Consider the following 14,077-nt stretch of genomic DNA (forward strand, 5'->3'; position numbering starts at 1 on the left):
TACACCCATATCATTAAACCCAAAACCCATTAAACCCAAACAATGGTGAACATGCTGCTTTCGGAGATTCCACTGCTCTGCCCAGGCTGAACAGGTCGTTTCCATGGAATCATGCTGCGCATTTTCAAAAGCCAATTAGAATATATCTGATATATTATACATACCCAACTGCTGCTTGTTATCGCATTAAACACACTTTTGGTTGAACAAAATGGAAAAGAAAGACATATTAACATGTGTCGGTGTTGATGGTGACAATTTTTACTGCATAATTGGATCAAATGTATCATATAGCATAATACATATAGTACTGTAATATAGTATATAACCTTATCACATACTGTAATATCGTCATATACCATAATACTGTCATAAATCTGTATCATCGAACTTCCACTGGCTGTTGGGACAGCAGAGTCTCTTGCAGTGTTCAAACTGAAGACTAATCTATTTGTGGAATATTTAAGATGACCATTGATCCTGTACCCATGAAATTCATACTGCTCTTGGGTAACTGAAACACTAGCACATATAGTTTGATGTTGTTTGTTATTGCGCTTATTATTGTCTGAAAGATCTTATACTTGTTTTGCACTTCTAGGTATCAGCATTGATCCCTGTATTTCTACAGTATTCTAGTTCATTGTTATATTGGACTCTAACCTGCTGTACTGTACTAGGATGTATTCTATGAGTAAATGACAAAGTACTTTTGTAAGTCGCTCTGGATAAGAGCGTCTGCTAAATGCCGATAATGTGAAATGTGAATGTACTGTCATATACCACGAGTATTCTGAATATCTGCCTGATCACATTTCACTGACATCCAGTCACATGGCATGGCCTTAGAAAAGTCATGCTGTGATCGCGAGAGATGGTCTAGATGTGTGTGTGTGTGTGTGTGTGTGTGTGTGAGCGATTGATCCTTTGTGCTTTGAGCAGGTGTGTCATGACACTAATGACATTTTACGACAGGGTTGACCATTCCCACCCATGCCATCTACCCCATTATTCAGGCTTTTAAGTGCTCAGTTTAATTAAAGAGGCCACGCTCGTGTACAGGAGTGCACAGGGCATCACAAAGGTCAAATGACCAACCAGGCCCCCCCACAAGCACACTGGGGTCCCGGAGCCCAACTGGTGGACATTCATTCCTTGAGCTTTGACTAGGCACCATGGCGACGGAGCCCGGCCTACTTAACCTGCTTAAATATTTAATAGAGTGATTCAGTTTGAGCTCAAACTCCCACCAGCAGCCTAAATGGCTCTCCTCCGTCACGTTGGGAGCCACACATAGTAGCAGACACTATCGCATATGATGCGCATCTCCACGGAGGCATCAAAGAAGCGTGTGTGCCATCAGGTGTGGTGTTTTAGGGCCCTGGAGGATATCAAATGCGTGTTGCTGGTGTTCACATTGCTATTGCATACACGAACACGCACAAACACTGGCGTAAATATTGCGATCGTGCATCATTCGCAGGGAAAGCTGAGTAATTAGGTTGAAGGTGAAGCCTCCGGGAGAGAGCGAGGGAGAGAGAGAGAGGGACAGAGAGAGAGAGGGAGAGAGAGAGAGGGAGAGAGATATAGAAAAGGGGCAATACTGTCACTGGAAGTACAAGAGCAACTGGCCGTCATTAACTCCCTGCAACTTCACAAGCTCTCAATGATCTCATCTGGTTGCAAGCCCTTGAATCCGGATTGGGATGTGTCCAGATGTGCCCCACAAGGCAGTGTGACGCGGGTCTAGACGGTGAGACGGGCGGCAGGCTTCCATGTGCTCAGCCGTTATGTCGAATGTCACTGTGTGAAACCCTGTGATGGTGTGTGATGAACCACAGACATCCTTCCTTCTCTGCTGTCTGTGCCACATAAGACATTTAAGTGATGTATACTGTAACCATGGACCACCCAGTCTGTGTTTCCTTTCTGTTTGTGTGTGTGGGTCCAAGAAACACAGCCTTTGTTTGGCTCATTTGATCTGTTTGCACTGACTATGTTTATGTTTGCGTGTGTTGTCTCTGTCTGTGTGTGTGTGTGTGTTTTCCACACTGTGTATGTGTTTAATCTCTGAGCTCGCCCTTCATTATAACCATGGCGTAAAATTCCCCCGCAGTGTCTGCTGTTTAAGCCACAATGGCTACAGTCATTCGCATTTGCGCTGTGACTCTGCCTACACGGTCCCCAAACAAGTGGGACCAATGAGCCCAAACCATCGGGACCAATCATCTGTCCTGACCGGCCTGCTCTGCGTAGGCTCTGCCTCACCCGTGGCCCGGCTGCACCACGCGCGGCCGCCTTCCGCGCAGAAAAGTCCTCAGTGTTGAGTTAGCGCCTACGGTGCTGCGCCGGTGCAAACACTGGGCATTTGTGTCACGCCGGAGCCTGCGTGGTCGCCGAAGGCGTCGTCTCAACCCTGGGGATTTTACCATGCGGTGTCAGCAAGCCCCAACTGCCAAGACCTTGTCCAGGACATCTGGATCCAGCACGCTCTCACATTTGATCCAGGTACAAGGGGGAAAGAAGGCGGACAGTGCACTCACGCGCTGGTTTGTTGGACGTGTAAAAATCTACTTGGTATATTTGCAGTGCTCTGCCTTTCTCCATTTTCCACTGCAGTGTTTTGCCATTTCTCCAGATGATGCGTTTTTTTTCTGAAAGTTACGTAAGGATTCTTTACAGTAACCCTGCAAATGGACAGACAGACAAAGAGTGAGAAAGAAGCAGACACAGAAGGAGACACAGAGAGAGAGAGAGAGAGAGAGAGAGAGAGAGAGAGAGAGAGAGAGAGAGAGAGACAGGCCGTGAAGCTCAGCTGGGGCCCCTCTGGGCTGCGATGTTGTCTCACAGCTTTATCTGATGGCACTCCGTGTCTCCTTTGTTTGGTCAGTGGTCTCCAGGACGCAGGGCAGGCCCAGGGTAGGGAAGGGCTTCCTGGATGTTATCTGAAGCCGGCTATTCTCACCCTTTTCCCAAGATATAGTCTCAACAGCAGCCCTATCCCCCAGCCCCCATCCTGAACACCGCCGTTACACTGGACTTGAAATTAAAAAAAAGCTTTTATTCCCTTCATACACACAGTCACAAAGACAAACACTCTCTTTTCAAAGCACACACACACATGCCTGCATGCGCTCTTGATCTCTGAAGTACAAAGCGAAAAAAGAAAAAGATAAAGAAAAAAAGTTTTGAAGAAACACTTCCAGCACAGAATTGACTCTCGGACTGTTTTGTTGGGATGTAAACACTATTGGCAGGGTGGTGGTAGCTCAGTGGTTAAGGTCCTTGACTTGTAGGTTGCTGGTTCAAGTTCCACCACTGCCAAGTTGCCACTGAGCAAGATCCTGGTCAAGTTGTACTCAGTCAAAATTGTAAGTCGCTTTGGATAAAAGTGTCAGGTGAATGTGCATGGCCTGTTTATGTCTGTGGCAAGCATGAGGCTGTAGGAAAGATACACACATGCATGCAAATTAGTGTGCAGGGAAAAGAGGAACCTGTCAGACATGCAGGAGATGTTCCTTGTGTGTATTGTTCCAGAATGTTCCCAATAATGGCATTCTATGCCATTAAATGTCAAATTCACATTCAGATACCAATTGCTCAAATGACTTCAGTAAGTTATAGAACCAATTCTGCTGTATGGTTGTGAGGCATGGGGGCCAGTCTCAAATCATCATTTGGAACATTGGAATGAACACCCAGCCAAAATTCTGCACACTGAATTTTGTAGAAGTATCACAGGAAAACAATGAGTAGAGCCAAATTAGGCCAATATTAGTCAAACTTTTGTAAAGGATTATTATAATACTGTACTGGCTGCATTTTAAAAATAATGATTCCCCCCCCCACCCCACTCCTACCACTACAAAGCCCTGTAATGCCAAGAGCTGAGCAGAGAAGAGTCTGTCACACAGCTGGTCCTGACACTGAGTTCATTAACAAACACAAACACTGTTCCACATCGGGACCAATCCCAAATCAGACCAAACCACATCACAGCACTTCAAAAACTAAACTACATCAACCCCATTGCAACACACAAACGCAAAGCAAAATGCCGTGTTGACCTGGCCCTAAAACGACACTGCACCACAGCAGACGACCTGCGTCCAGTGACCGATATTAAACCCAGAGCCATGCTGACAAAGTCCAGACTCGGTGAACACAGCCTGGCTGCACACACCGGCCAGTATCACGTCTGCCCAGAGAGCAGAGTTTTTGCCCGCAGGACGACAACGACACGTTCGGACTGAAAGTGAACGATTTGACCAAATTTGCTTTGCTGGATTTGAGATAATAGACCGCAAGCTTTGCTGTCTATCCACCAGGGACACACTTCTCAACCTATTAGGAGAGAAGCAGGCAGCGCTTTAGCTCGCTGACATCTGTCTGTCTGCCACAACACGAGAGACAGCGAGTGGCCCGTTCACACCCAACCCCCCTTCACCTGCGCCGCCCTGTGTGTGTAAACCCCTTTATCGCTCCGTTTAATTTTTCCTCCTCTCCTTTCTTTTTGCTTCTTCTTTTTATCATCTTGACTTCTGATATTCTTTCAAGCTAATTAGAGCTCTTAATTATGTTAATTATTATTGAAATATAGTAGAGGTCTTCATTTCCTTAATATCACAAATGCTCATTCGTGTTGTTTTAATACAGCTTTGGCGAACCAGTACATAAATATCGTCATGTCAGTAAAGCTTTGTGAATTGAATGGAATTGAATTGAGAGAGAAAGGTGGAGCGAGCTTCATGGAGTGTGTGGGGTGTGGTAGAGAGCAGGTGCGAGGGCAGGGAGCTTCATGGAGTGTGTGGGGTGTGGTAGTGAGCAGGAGCGAGGGCAGGGAGCTTCATGGAGTGTGTGGGGTGTGGTAGAGAGCAGGAGCGAAGGCAGGGAGCTTCATGGAGTGTGTGGGGTGTGGTAGTGAGCAGGAGCGAGGGCAGGGAGCTTCATGGAGTGTGTGGGGTGTGGTAGAGAGCAGGAGCGAGGGCAGGGAGCTTCATGGAGTGTGTGGGGTGTGGTAGAGAGCAGGAGCAAGGGCAGGGAGCTTCATGGAGTGTGTGGGGTGTGGTAGAGAGCAGGAGCAAGGGCTGACTCATGGTCTGTCACCTACACTCCATCGGGTCTGAGGAACAGCCTTCACGCCAGGCCTGTTGGCTCTGCTGAATGGCTAAGCTGTGATTATCTGTGACCCCAGACACAGGGAGGCTAAGACACACACACACACACACGCACACAGCGTGCCTGCCGCAGGTGCCCCGGGTAAACGAGCCGCTGTCGGCTCTTTGATGGGGCGGGACAGCAAAGCAGCCCAGGGGCTGGTGACGTGAGGGTCCTCGCAGACAATTAAAGAGGAGGAAGAGAGATGATTACAGAGAGGGAGATCAAGGAGGAGGGGAGAGAGCGAGAGAGAGAGGGAGGGAGGATGGTCCTTATAGAGCAGAAACTGATGGGGTGGTGACCCAGCTATCTTCATACTTCCTTCCTTTGAACACACACGCACACACAAACTCTGATTTGTGGTTGTTGATTGCCACGGTGACAGGAACACAGCTCAGGAGCAGAGCTGCTGGGCGACGGACGTGACCGACAACCCCCGCTCCACGCGGAGAATGTCCCCCTCCTGCTGTTAGCGGGGGCCCCAGCCCAGCCGCACTGCTCACAGGAGCACCGCTCCTTCCTACACCTACACCTACACCATTCTTCTTTATCTCCTCCCTCCGTTTTCCTCCCCCCCTCCTGGACTCTCCTTCACTCGTGTTCTGTTGTTGGTTTTTTTTTCTCCAACCTCCAGTCTTTCTCTTTTGTTGTCCTTGCTCCCTCTCTTCTGTGCTTTGTTCTTCGACCCGCTTTGGTTTTTGTTGTTTCTTTGCGCTCGTTACTCTGTCCGGGATGATGTCATGCTGCATTCCTGTGTTGTTTGTGTCCTGTTTGTGGGATCTGGGCTCGGGACCCACCGTTGAACTCTGGCTGCACGTTCGGCACGGGAACCAGGCCTATGTCATGCATTTCGTGTCCCGATGAGGGTGGGGGGAGGCTGAGCACATCTGTGTGTGAGCAATAACACACACACATACACACACACCACGAGCACCAGAGCACAATGACGCTTTTTTATTTAATGCCTATTACTGCTGACATTTTTAATGAAGGATCATTGTCAGTCTGTTTCCATAGTGATGTTCTTTTATGACATACAACTTCCTTTTACGACCCCAGTAGTATTATCGGATTACTGTTTTTATTACAAACCAAGCTGTGACGATAAATTTCTTTTATTATGCCAAAAAAAGATTTTATTTGAACTGAGAGAGAGAGAGAGAGAGAGAGAGAGAGAGAGAGAGAGAGAGAGAGCACTTTGTAGGGGGTGAGGTGGGTGAGGTAGACAGACCTCCCGTGCAAAATTTACACTTTAACTCCATAAAATTAGCAGGTGGTCATATAAGCAGGGAAACGCAGATGTAGTTGATGTGTAATAGCTGCAGTGTGGTTGTTCAAGTTCAGCTGTCAGCGCAGCACTGTAAGCAACGACTCGTGTTCATCTGAGCGAGTGTCAGTCGCTGTTAGCTTCCCCCCAGCAGCAAGCCAACAGAAAGAGAAACCTCTATTAATCAACCCTGGCTGAAAACCACGTCTCTGTCTGTGTGTGGGAGACAACTAACAACAGTGACATCATTATCAGTGGCCTTTAGCTCACCCCAAATCATTTGTGTGACGTTTTAAGCACCCCACTTAGCACAACTATCACAAACCCAAACACAGAGATCCTCCACACCCCCACACCACCTCAAACACAAAGGTGCATGCCTCTCCCCTCAGCAGGTAACCTCAGTGGCTAGCAACCAGGTCCTTGCTCCCCTGCACAGATAAGCTATCAGATGGGCTCTAACTCTAATGCCTCTAATTCCCCTTTGGAGATGAACAAAGTGTCATCTTAACCATCCTGGTGGTAGACCGTGACGTAGCGGGGGCAGGTGGGGACTGCCCTTCATCACTTACAGGGCCTGCTCGAGTGGTCACATTCCTCCACAGTGGAACATAGTTACACTGTTCCATAGGTATCATATCTTTCTCTCTCTCACACACACACACAGGGTAAAATAGCATCATTCTGCTGTCTAATCTCAAATTTATGCCCTCCCGCGGGCCCCTGACTTCCACGGCCAAGGGAGACAATAGGCTGCCCTTCGACCCCTACCCAGAGCTCCACCCCCACTTTTACTCACAATTCCCCCCCCCCTCGCCCCGACACCCGGGGGCCGGGGCCACGGTGAAAGTTCGCCAGGAGCGGGCAAGGCCGTGGGCGGGGCCAGGAAGCGGCGCAGCGTGGAACGCGGCGACTGACATCTGAAGACTGACCCCGACACTTAGGGTCCCCACCCGAGACGGGGCCCTGCCCCCCTGCAGCCATAAGCACCTGGGGTGTGGAGTGGGCGTTGCCCCTTCTCAAAGCGGAGGTGGGCAGCTGCGTAGCCGCCGGCGAGCTGTCTGATACAGGTGGGAGGGCAGCACCGAGGTTGGGCTGTCGGCAGACGCTGCCGGACGCCTGATGTTAGCCAGCGTAGCCAATCGGTGATTGTTAAAGCCGAACCAGCGCTAATGATGTCATTGAACTTAGCAAGAGGTCTTGGTGAGAGGCCCTCACTCTCATAAAAAAACCTCTTTACAAAACCTTTTTGTCAAAACGTATTCAAATAAGTAAATAATTCAAATAAAATAAGGTGAAAACTGTACTCTCTGTCCAACAAGTTGTAGAGCCGTCTCAAGGTCATGATGCCTGTATGTTTTTTCCTTCTGAATTCTTGGAGGATTTATTATTGTCGTCACAGCACTTGATAAATACTGCAGACTACAATCTAGCGAACCACTGGAGCTGAATCTTGGTGAATTAATTCCCAACGGCTCCCAGAACAACAGTATGGCAACGTTGTGCAAATTTCCCCCTGTACTGCAGGAGGGTAACAGTCTCCGTTCCACACAAGCAGGGATTGTTTTCCGAAAGGACAGGGGAGAGGAGTGCGTGTGTGCGTGTGTGTGTGTGAAGGAGGGCCCTCAGAGGGAGACAAAGGTCTTTCCTTTAGTCTGGATTTTTGATTTTCTTTGAGCTTTGTGCAGTCAGAGGGCTTGCACTGCTCCGAGTCGTTTTTCAACACTGCTCCACTGGGATGGAATAGTTGCCCCCTCCCAATGGCAGAATGCATCTGTCTGCGAGTGTGTGTGTGTGTGTGTGTGTATGGGGGGGGGGGGTGATGCCTCCCAGTCCCCTCTGCCAAACAAAGCCCACAGATGGGCTTCACTGGGCAAGTGTGAAGCGCAAGAGAGGGGGAGAGAGAAAGAGCATGCAAGAGAAAGCACGAGCGTGAGATAGCATGGCCTCCCAGTGCGTTTGTGTGCGTATGATTGTGTGTAGTTTTGTAAGCACTATAGAGATTTTTCCAGTTATCAGAGAGGACATTTTGATAGGATATAAAACTTAAGAAGATGGAGGAATACTGAATATGGAAAAATAGACAACAACCAAAACAGATAACAAACAAACAAACAAAAAACAAACATCCTTGTGCATTACACTGTATTTAAATATAGATAAGACATGTCTTCAGTAGAGATATGAGTTCATAGTTTATTAATTATCTGGCCTGGAACTATGTGAATAGTTTATTAATTAGTAGCAGATTGTGTCATGGAGAGCTCATGTAAGTTTCTCCAGCTTGATGTTCTTCATCGCCTGTCTGATGCCCTGGACGTGGGGGTGCAGTTACCTCCTTCTGTTTAAATCCCGCCCCTGACCTTCTGTACTGGAGCAGGGAGAGTGGAATAACCGTGGTCAGAGAAGGTCCTAACCCTAATCTTAATCTCAACCTTACTAACACCAACCTCGAGCCTAGCTGTAACTCAACCTCACTAACCTAAATCTCTAATGTCAGCCTCACTAAACCCTGGGGAATTTTTTTTCTTTTTTTTTTTTACAAAAAAGATACATTTCGATTCCCTACAATGCACACATCACATTTTAATGTATACTAGTTTGGAGATTTACATCTCAGCCTCTCTCTGATTCTACTCAGGCAACTTAATACCACTAATCTCTCTGTGTGGTTGTCGGTGAAATATGGCTGTTTTGTGTGTGTGTGTGTGTGTTGTTTTTGGCTCTCTCTGCATATGGGTCAGTCTGGTGGACTAGAATGCTGAACGCATGACTGCCGTTCCGCTGCGGGTCCAAGGTCCGTCCCCACTGCTTCCCACTCACACGTCCGGACAGACGGCCGTGCCGTCTGAGCCCGGCAGCCAGCGACACGTTACGTGGGACGGAATCAGGTTACCGATCAATGCCCTGTTCACTAGTAGCGCAGCACAATGGAGGTCAGTGTGACCTCCTGGCCTATATAATCTCACATCAAGGACCATGAGGGACTGTGTTATGACACCGTTCTGGCTTGAACCTGCCTGACGACTCGTGCAGTCTGTGTGCGTACTGGCTCAGGTATCCTGAGAGCGAAGAGGACAGGGTTACTCTCACAGTGTAGCATTACAAGAAAGAAGGAAAGAAGGAAAGAAGAGAGAGAGAGAGAGAGAGAGAGAGAGAGGTGTAAGACAGGGGTAGAGAGAACTTTGTGTGTTATGAACTGGGTGTGTGTTATGCGCTATGAGTGATAACTAACGCAATGAAAGTCTTTGCAGGATCAGAGTTGATGTGGTGGTCGTGAACACTGTCAGCTCCACGTTATCAGAGTTCGTATCTGTATTTTTGCAGAGTACAAATTTAACTTAAACATAATCTTATTTGTATTCCTCGCACCTCTCTCTCACACACACACTCTTGCATTATTCTCCTTTTCATTGACTCGTGCACTATTGGAGGTGAATAATAATAGCCCTACACCTTAACCCTCATCTCATTAACCATGAGGAAGTTTGCTGCCCACAAGCAGCTCAATTACCCCCCCCCCCGACACACACGCCGACTGTCCACATTTCATCCGTCTCTCCCCTCCTTCACTCCCGCGTCCCTTGAGGTTCTTGGCAGCAGACGCCCACAGACTCTTCTGCTACTCCATGCCCCTCCACTCCTGGCTTTCTCCCTCCATCCCGCCATCCCTCCTTCTGCATGTTAATCCCCTTTTAATATCAGGGTTAGCAGCAAAGGGAGAGAGGGAAGGACAGGAGAAGGAGTGAAGAGAGAGAGAGAGAGAGAGAGAGAGAGAGCACGAGCCAAATCCCAGTGAGGACAGACGCTACCTCACCGGATTCCCAGCAGCAGCAGCAATGTGATCGCAGTCAGCCGAATAGAGCACGCACGCACACTCACACACCCAGCCAAACATTGACACTATAAAACACATTCACACGCAATGTGTACATTCACACATACTTCATGTAGCTTATACACTTTCCACCCGTACAGTCACACACGAAGAACCCGTATAACCTACGTGATACGCACATACACAGAGCCCTTATACCCTACGAGCTTGTATAAGCACACACGCAATGCCCATAAGCTAAATTGCGCTCTCTCATACATACATACACACACAAAGCCTATATACTCTTACCACGTCACATTCAGATCTGTCAGCTGTGTCAACAGATCAATTCAAATGCAGCTCATAGGAGCAGAATTCTGGCCTTAGGAGCACAAGCTCCGCCTCTTCCTGAATAACTGCTGCATATGCCAGACGCTCTTGGCCCCAGACAGGCACACGTTGGCACCTACAAAGCCCAAAAAGTGCACCAAAACAGACCAATGAGAGCGAACCACAGGCCAGTTAGCATATGACCTTATTTGCATAGCGGCATAAATCATGGCCCATCAGACAACCGATGGTGCGAAAAGAGTGAGCCTGGCTTTGCTGGGGCGGAGGAGGCCGCACCTGCCGAAGTTAACCCACCTGGAACCGCTCCGGTTCTGAAGGGCCGGCTGTGCTGGACTGCATGCTGGAATCTGGTACCGGCTTGAAGCCTCCTCCTCTGCCTACTTCACTTTGACCTTCTGACCCGTTTTCAAGCTGAGAAATGTCTCACGTCTCAGTCATCCCCACCCCCAGTATTTGTCCGTTAAACCCCCCCAACCAAGTGCACGGGTGAGTGTATTGTCCCCTTTGCCATTGTGTTGCATTGTATTGTCATCTATAGGGTTGCACTTACAAGTCTATGCTGTCGCGCACCCAGCCAGCGCACCATATGCTCCAGAGAAATGGACTGGAGGAACTCGGGTCGGTTGTTGATTTTTGTAGCCTCACTAGTCTACATAAACAACAAAGGATCTGTGCCCAGATCTGCACTGACTTCAGAACACTTAATACCACAGAACATAGTTTCATGATGACCAAGTGCAACAAAGTGTCCTCTAGTGTGGCCAGACCACTCCCCTCACCGGCCACAAGCCTTTAAGACAAGCGAAAACTCCTGACGTGAGTAACGCTGTGCAGCCATCAGCCTGCCACGTGGTTTAGCCATCGCTATGCTAATTGGATTTCGCTCATGTAGAGTCAAATTGTGCTGTTCATCTCCCAACGGGTGCCTCCCGTCTGTTTGAGAAACAACCTGCATTTGACCGTGAGACGAAAGCGACCTGAATCTCCAGTAAAATCGAGATCTTATCATTGGCCACTGGAGCTGAGCTCAAACAAGCACGGAGCACGCGGCAGGACGAAGTCGACACGCAGCGGAGCGCGGTTTCCTGAGCTCAACGGAGGTTACAGCCGAGGCCTGGGTCACGGTGACCCACTGGGCAACCGGGCCAAGCGTCCTGGGCACGCGTGTGGGGAGAGAAAGCCCCCGTGGCACCGCACGTGTGAGATAAGACGCCCACAGCAGACGGCCATCAGATAGCCGCGGCGCCTCCGAGCTCTTTAACTCACGCCTCGCTCACTACCGCGCCGTTTCTAGCGATGCCCACGTTTGGTGTTTGCGTTACGCGGGAGATAGAAAAAAAAGACGGGGGGAAAAAAGTTGTTTATTTCAAGGGTCTGCTCATCCTTGACCAGCAGATGAAATAACACGAGAGCACGATTACCTCCTTCTCTCTCTAAGCGAGATCAAGCCGCAACACTGTACTGTTGGATATCGTCATTTGGGCGGTCGGGGTGTCTGTTAGCAGCCCTCTGCGGTGCTCCCCGTACAGGGCAGCCCGCGTTTCACTAGTACATTATAATGTTAATATATTATATGTTTGCTGGAGTGTTTTAATGTTGTATGTTTTCTAGGCTGTGTTTCAGCTAGTTACAATATCAGTTGTATAGCCTCCGTACAGTAGTTATCCAGTTGTAATGTGTAAGTAACTGGTATACTGCCAGGAAAACCTGTCACCTTGAACCCATGTAAAACCTGGATTTCTGGAAGCATTATAACACGCAATGCCTAAAATCCCATGTTGGTTATGCATATTATCATAACTGAGGAGAGGGGGTGCGGTTCAAGCGATTTGTTATTACAATTTTAAAGTGAGCCAAGTTACAGTTTTACACAAAATAAACCTTGGGGCGGGTAGATAAAATAGAGTAGTTAAACACACAGATGCTGTAATCCCCACTGACTGTTCCAAAAGATGCATTAAACTCAGTTTGTGTCTTTAAAAACCATTTGAAACCTTTCCAAGGTTCCCTGGGCATTAGTGGATTCTTCAGTAGCTGGAGCTTCCATCCTGGAAGCGAGCTGCTGGAGATTAGGAAGATGGATGACCGCCACACGTCTGCTGTGACAGGAGCCAGGCCCTGCACGCAGAGTCAGCACCCATCTCCGTGACACGGGTTCACATTAAAGGCATATTTGGACATCCTTGGACAGATTAGAGGGCACTCGAGTTGTGTCCTTATTATCGCCATTGCCAAGGCTGTGCACCATGCTGGCCTCTTCTCCGCCTGTAGGGGGAGCCAGTGCACCCCCTCCCGGTTAACCCCCGCAGGCAGCGCCTCCGTCTGCACACGAGCTGCTTCATTGTTTTAACAATCACAGTGTGAGACTGTTTAGAGCTCCCCCACCACCACCACCACCATCATCATCACAACGGCCTTCGCGCTCTATCCCTTACCAGGACAAAACAGCACTCACTCTCCCAATCTCAACACTCACAACAGCCTCTTTACAAAACACTGCCTAAGACAAGTTCTTCTCTTTCTGCGTGGCCCTGCCTCTCAATGGCTTTATTGTATGCGCTACCGTGGTTCACCCCGCCGGCCAGCTCCCCACGCTTCTTCCAGTCTTCGGCGGGTAGCAGGGCGCGGGGGGCCCCCCCTCCCCTTGGTCCCGTGGCTGGCTAGCACTGACCTGGGCTGTGGTGAGGAGGGAGTTCAACACGAGGGTGCAATTCATAAATGCTCCACTGGGGCAGTGTTCATACCGTATGCCCGGCGTTCTTGTGTTCAGCCATAGACATTTCTAACGCATGTATGCTTGTCCGAAAATATTTGCGTTTTGGGAGAACACTGAAATTGAGCTAGATGGCTTTGACCTGGATCAGCCAAACAAAATCCCTGCTCTAAACAAAATCAATTTTAAAAAAAAATCCCCACAGATCATCTTTTAATATCAGAACCATTAAAACACATCGGTGTGTAAAGCATCAAGAGAGAAAATTACAGAAACACAGAGACAACTGGATGAGGCCAATCACGTTTACCAAGATTCAACCTTTTAAATGCTTAACCAAGAGCATCAGTTTCACATGGACTTGATCCTAGATAATAGCTAATACCTATGGGAATCTTGTGTGGATAGCTTTGGGAATAAAGTATGAGAAATGTAGACAAAGCCATGGTAACTAATGCATTAAGAGAATTACCAGATAAGTATTTCTACTACAGAGGGGCTGATCGAGGACCAGGTGCTGAACTTTGTTTCCTGATGAAGACAGTCATAGCAACAGATCAGATCTGAGCCCAGATCAGATGGTTGGCATAACCACGATTGGTCAACTCCTACACACTCCAGCCAGGTCTCCGCATATTCCCGGGGTGCTGTGTGCACTCCCCACTCACGCGTCATGGTGCAGATGGCTGTCTGTTTCTCTCTCTCACCAATTTGCCCGACTTGGGGGTAACGTGCTAAAACGGGTAGACGCTTTCAGTTACATATTAAA

The sequence above is a fragment of the Electrophorus electricus genome, chromosome 21 (genome assembly GCF_013358815.1).
Source record: "Electrophorus electricus isolate fEleEle1 chromosome 21, fEleEle1.pri, whole genome shotgun sequence".
Lineage (NCBI taxonomy): Eukaryota > Metazoa > Chordata > Actinopteri > Gymnotiformes > Gymnotidae > Electrophorus > Electrophorus electricus.